We start from the raw sequence: 6769 nt of genomic DNA, 5'->3' as shown, positions 1-6769 counted from the left end.
TTCACCTGCCTCATTCTCTGAGGACTTTTACCCAAAGAATGACTAACTCTGTGTGTGCGGGAGCTGAAGACGTAGCCACCCAGCCTCACTGCCCCTCAAGCTAACTTCAGTGATGGGCTCTCTGGTATGCCTCAAGGTTTGAAGACAGGGCCTGGAAAGACTTTTTCTTGGCAAAACAAAGGGGATCAATACTTTCTCCTGAACTGAGTTCTCTCTCCTCCTGCCCCTCACTCCACCCCATGTCAGCAGTAAGGTTTTGCCTAGGTGAGCTGTTACCTTATAAAACTCGGCACAGAAGGCAGGAGAGCTCAGCAGGGCCAGGGGAGGACCACGGGGAAAAGAGATAAGGAGTTGACTGTCAAACACCTGCTCATCTGTCTGAAGTCTCTTCATTGTGCAGACTGCTTTACCAGGATAAACCCACTACTGTTGAGTGGGTTCTGCTGGGAGTCTTCCCGGGAGCAGACAACCTCATCTTTCTCCCAGAGTGGTGGATGCGTTGGAATCGCCAAACTCTCCCTTGGCAGCCCACCAGTTAACCCCCGAGCCCCCAAGGATCTTAATAAAAGGAAAAAGAATCAAATTCACTCCCATCCAGTTGACAGCGATTCATAGCGACCCTACAGGGCAGGGTAGAATGGGCGTACAAGGTTTCTTTCTCCTGCGGAGTGGCTGGTGGTTAGTAGCCCAGCGGGGAACCACTGCACCACCTGTTTTCCCCGAGCCATCCAGCTCAAGGGATCAAAGTGTCATCATAAATCAGGGCTGCCATTGTCGAATGCATTTTCAGTCACATGGGCCTTAGGAACCTTCACGTACAGCACGGATACTGAGTACCTTGTGAAGGGAAGCCAAGCATCGGAAGAGCATAGGTTGCTCAGAGGCTACCTTGGCTTTCATGTGTACCTTAAAGAGGTAGGAGCCAGGGGAGGCTATCCGTTGGTGCACTGTTCTTCCTTTATGAAGGCGACATGACGAATCATGGTGCAAGCCTTTTAAACTGGCATTTCAAGTCGTAACACTGTTTCTGACGATTTCAGTTCTAACACCTGCCTGCCTCTCTTTCTGAAAGATAGTGCCAGCCCCGCGCTGCGCTACCATTACTTGACAGTTCCAAATGACCTGCTTCAACCAGACTGGTCAATTTGGTGTCCCTGAAATACACTGTAAACATCTTCCAGGATTTGCTCAGAGGAGCCCCGGTGGCAAAAGGGGTTATGCGTTGGGCTGCTAACCTCAAGAGCCACAGTCCAAAATCACCCACTGCTCTTCTTCAAAGACAGATGAGGTTTTCTATTCCTGTAATCCACAGGGGACAGTTCTTCCCTGCCCCACAGGGTCACTTTGAAACAGAATTAACTCACATGCGGCCCTGTTTGCCTCTCTCTCTGAAGGCCAGCCTCTTCCTACTGTTTACTCCGTTGCTTCAGGGGAAAGCAGTGAAGTTTGGTGATAGGAAATATCCCTGCAGGGGACACATTGTCCTTTAACAGGCTAGCCACTCGGGGAGACTTCCCGTATCCGTGACCTGGGCTGGGTACCCCAGGGAATATACTTTCATCTCACATGGAGGTAAAGAAGTCACTGCACATCATTCATAAATGGGCCCCCTGGGGAGCTAGCGGGGAGTCCTGTGAAACACCACAGCAGCTTTTCCTTGGGCTCTGCCTTAAAGAACAATCCTGCCTTCTCAGAGTTGACTCAAGTCCTTAGCTCCCCAGGAGTCCACAGTGCTCCATTCCACCCACACATGCGGTCTTAGTAGATGAGCGCCACGTGGAAGATGGAGCCTGGGGATGGTTTTGCCCGCAGCAGGGATGAAGCTGCACGCAGTCTGGGAGTTTCTTCAACAGATGCCTTCGAACCAGGAGGCCGCCATTCTCTAGTGCAGTCCGGGCCAGAGCTTGAACGGAGCAAAACGAATTCATATCTGATGTCCACTCCCTGAGCCCTGAAGCAGTAAGCACCCTCAACTAGGATAGGATCGTGGCCTTTGCCCCCCAAGTTGCTTTCTCTAAATTCATGTTACAGGAGTAAAGATATTAGTGGTCAGAGGGGGTTAGGGGCCGGATTTTGGTGTACACTAATAGTTTTTCCTGCAGGACCTTCAACAATGAACTGAACTCTGATTGCTTAAAAGTATATTTAGACAAAAGGTGAGTGATATCTCAGTAAAACGATTTTTAAAAGGGCAAGTTTGTGGAGAAATGGAATGAAAAGATAAAAAAAGGATATAAACTTTATGTTCACAACATAAACTCCAGTAAATTGCTACATAATGAAGAAATATGGGTGTGTGTGGGTTTTTTAAGGTTAAACAATAATTTATTGAGCCCTGCCCTCCTGGGCTCCAGGTGTCTTTGCCACATATGGGTCGCGTGTGCCTGCCCCCGGAAGATGGAGGGCGGCAGCGGCCCAGCGCAGCGCACTGCTCGATGAGGTTGCCGAGGCTGCAGAAGCTGGGCTTCCTCGTACTGCGGGACCATGGTGGGCAGCTCCATCTCTTAGTCTATGGCCTTCACCTGCGCTACTTCTATGCTTCCTTCTGCCCGTTATTCTCCTGCAGGACCAGGCGCTGCCCTGAGAGGCCCGCTGCAGACACTGACCCACCAGGCAGTTGCATTTGTCCTGGATGTCACTGCCAACCTTACCCGTCCCACTGGAGTCACCAAAGAGGTCCAGGGAATCCTACTGGATCTGAAAGAGCTCGCCCATCTCCAGCAGGATCCGCTTGGCATCGCGTGCGCCTTCTCCCTGTCAATGCCCACCATGTCCCTGGCAGCAGTGACGGGGAGGCAAAAGGAGTAGAACGGGGTCTTGTATTTGACAATGGATTTGTACCTCTTTGGAGTAAACCTGCAGAGATCCACGATGCCCTGGGGGCCAGTGATGAGGTCCAGGGCCTGTCCCATCTCAGCCAGATAGGAAGCCTCCAGGGAGAGCTGGAGCAGGTGCAGGGAGCAGGGGTGCCCCCGGCAGCAGAGAGAGCATCAACAGGCGCCGACACAGGATGGCAGCAGCCTGGCCTCACTGATGGCATCCAGACCTAGGCAACACTTTTGGTGCCAGCAGGGCTGCCCCGGGCAGGTGAGGGATGAATCCATTTTGGCATCTGGTGTCAGGGCCCGCTGCAGACTGTCAGCCTCCAGCTTCCTGGAATCCCCCAGCGCCCGGAACGCAGCCCGCACACACCATCACAACTCAGTTGGACTTGCCTCTGAGGACATTGTGCTCCAGGACCTTCCTGAGCCCGGCAACAACGGCTCCTGTCTCTGGGGGTCCCAGCTCATCCTCGGTCAGCACTTCGAGCACATGGGAGAAGTGCCGGATGGAATTCTGCTTTTCTTGGGCATGAGCATCTGCTTTCTGGTTTCCATTCATTCTGAGAGGGGAGCAACATGCTCTATGCCAGGGTGCTACTTCTTGCTTGGTGCTAGTAGCTGTTCTCAACCTGTGGGTCGCGACCCCCTTGGGGCGTTGAATGACCCTTTCATAATAGCAAGATTCTTAACAGTGACGAAATGACAGCTATGAAGTAGCAGTGAAAATAATTTTGTGGTTGGGGGGTCATTACAACATGAGGAACTGTATGAAAGGTTCGTGGCATTAGGAAGGTTGAGAACCACTATGCTAGAGTGTTGGTGGGTGATCCTCTGAGCCAAACTGCCCCGCAGTCAGCTCTCCATGTGGGTACCTTTTAAAGATTAGTCAGTCTTTAAAGATTCTCAACTCACTGTCATTGAGTCTGTCCCTATAGGACAGAGTTCTACAATCATAATCCCAATCCATTTCAGAACATTTTCTTTCTCCATGTACTCATTGTTATTCCTGTAATTTTTTAAATTGTGGCAAAAATGTACACAACAAAACATTCTCCAATTCAACTTCTACGTGTATACTTCAGTGCCATTGACTATATGCTTCATGTTGTACAACCGTCACTGATATCCTTTTCCAAACTATGCCATCACATTAACATAAACCCGATGCCCCCTAGGGAAAACCTCTTCCTCCTTAAAACATGGCAACCATAGGTCACATTGGGTTTCTCTCTCTCTCTCTTTTTTTTCATGATGTAGATTTTAAGCTTTTTCTCTAATTTAGATGATTTCCTTTAGAAAAAATCTTGATACAGAAGTGTTTAAAGAGTATGAGCATTTTGAAACTTTGAATCACAGTGCAGAGGGTTTCTCTCTTTTTTAAATATAGTTTTCTTAATATAATATTCGCACAGCACACACTTCAATAGTTAAATTTCTTTTTTAAAAGTTGTGTTCATATCATCACAATCTGTTCTAGTGTTCTCTCCCCACTGCTGCACTAATTGTTTGCTCCCCAATTCCCCTCATCCTCCCCATCCCTGTCCCCTATAAACCAATACATCAGTTATTGTCTCTAGGCAACCACTCCTGTGCTTCACACTGGAAAACCTAACACAGACAATAAAAGCAAAACAAAACAGTAAGAAGAAAATAAAAATAATAATATAAAGATTTAAATAAACAATATTTATTTCTTTAAGAAAGAAAAGATGACTATTTAAAAAAAAAACAAAGTAGAAACTTCTGCCATGGAACAGGTGAGAAATATTTGAGCCTACAGCAAATTCAGGCTGGGTCAAGAGGGAGGTCAACTGACCAAGCAAGTATATCATACCGTGGTTCAGCCTACCAAATCAAGTTCAAAATCATCTCCGACTAATAGTAAAGCAGTTTGAGTCCCTCGCCTGTGGCTAGAGGGGCTCTGCCAGAGACTTAATCTGACTAGATTCTCTGCAGATGGATTGTGGGCTCCCACCGTCCTCCACGACCTTCTACAAATTGGATGTTCAAAAGCTCTGATACTTTTCCCTCCCTCATATTTGGATTTTGTTATCGTCATCTTTGGATCACGCAGGCTGGTGTGGACGTACTTGGTGCCTCACTTCGATGGCAGCTTGCTTGAATTCAAGTCTTTAAGATGACAATGACAACAAAACAAAACCAGGCAAAAACCACAAAAAAAAACCAAACAAAATAAAAAAAGAAAACCATTATCAATCACCCCCACCCCCTGTGGTATAAGTCCATTGCATTGATAACATCAATAATGGATTTAGAACTTAAAATGCTAAAACATTATTGACATAAAATTCACATATCATACAGTTCAATAATTGAAACATAGTAAAAATAATTGACTAATCATCACTACACTCAGTTTGAGAACACTCCATGAACTTTTGTTAGTCTCTTTGTCAATGCGTCAGCCTCTCAAAACTTTGCCACTTTCTGCTTTGTCGCAAGGTTTCAAGAGGGAGCGCTCTAAAGATCTGGATTCAAATCCTGCCTTCTCTACTCACTTGAGTGAATTGCTTCTCTTGGATTCCTCAGTTCCTTCACCTATAAAATGGAGCTAACTCAAAATTGTGAAAATTAAGACAAGATGCATTACGTGCTTAGATCCATGTATGTTTATTTCCTGTAGTTAAATAAATGACATAAAATTTGCCATTTTAATTATTCTTGAGTGTACAATTCACTAGATTTAAATACACTCACGGGGTGTTACAACTATTACAACTCTCTATTTCTAAGTCTTTCGTTGTCTCAAATAGAAACGAGGCAAGTCAACAGCTTTACTATCAGAGAGTACTGTAAACTTTATTATGGTGGATCAGACTACAGTATAATGGGACACTTTGTCAGTTTCCCTCCTTTTTGACCCAGCCTGAATTTGCTCTAGGCTTAAATAATTTTCACTTGTACCATGACAGAAATTTCTTCTCTGGCTTTTTTATATTGCTGGTAGTCTTCTCTTTCTTACTCTGTATTTTTATATTTATAATATTATTATTTTCTTTCTGCTTCATTTTGCTTTCTCTCTCCATTGTTTCTGTTGGGTTTCCCAGCTTGTGGAGCACAGGGAGAGTGGCTGCATGGCCACCCTAACGGATGTGGTGGCTTAGTGGGGTCAGGGGCTGGGGAGGGTGAGGGGAATTGGGGAGTTCTCTGTCAGAAAGGGTTGATAGTTGCAATCGTATGCATTAAATTAAATCTCTTGCCTTGAAAAATGAAAAGAAAGAGAGAAAATGTCATGACTTGAGTCGGGCACATTCTAGTCCTCAATTTGACAGTTTTGTTTTTAAGCACTTTACAAAGTTCTTTTGTGACATGTTTTCCCAACGCGATACATCATTTGATTTCTTGACCACAGCCTTTGATTTTGGATCCCAGTCAAATGAACTTACCAATGTCATTCTTTTCTCCATTTATCATGATGTTGTATATTGAGCCAGTTGTGGGAATTTTGTTTTCTTTATCTTTCGAGGTAAAATTCGTTCTTAAGGTCATGGTCTTTCATCTCCCAGTCCGCTTCACTTTCCGCAAGCAACGGCCTATCATCTACATATCGGAGATTGTTAATGAGCCTCCTTCAAATCCTGGTGTGGTGTTCTCCCTAGAGTCTAGTCCTCAGATTTTATGCTCTGCGTAGAGATTGAATAAGCAAGGTGAAAGGCGACAGCCCTGACACACATCTCTCCTGATTTTAAGCCCAGGTCGTATCCCCTTACTCCACTTCAATGACTGCTGCTTGCTCTGTGTACAGGTTCTGCATGAACACAAGCAAGTGTTCTGGAACTTCCCTTCTTGGCAAAGTTATGCATAGCTTGTTATGATCCACACAGTCGAAAGCTTTTGGCTATCAATTAAGCACAGGTATGGTTTTTTTGTTTTGTTTATTCTTTTTGGTTATGATCTATGTAGTTGACTGCTTTGGGATATCAACC

The 6769-nt window shown here is 45.6% G+C and overlaps 1 pseudogene; it reads right to left on the bottom strand.

Annotated features, from left to right (window-relative positions):
• Window positions 1-2246: 2246 nt before the first annotated feature.
• On the bottom strand, window positions 2247-3402 carry LOC142433679 (farnesyl pyrophosphate synthase pseudogene; annotated as a pseudogene).
• Window positions 3403-6769: the final 3367 nt, after the last annotated feature.

Source organism: Tenrec ecaudatus, chromosome X (genome assembly GCF_050624435.1).
Source record: "Tenrec ecaudatus isolate mTenEca1 chromosome X, mTenEca1.hap1, whole genome shotgun sequence".
Lineage (NCBI taxonomy): Eukaryota > Metazoa > Chordata > Mammalia > Afrosoricida > Tenrecidae > Tenrec > Tenrec ecaudatus.
The sequence above is the reverse complement of the archived record's forward strand: the minus strand, read 5'-3'. Positions and strand labels throughout refer to the sequence as shown.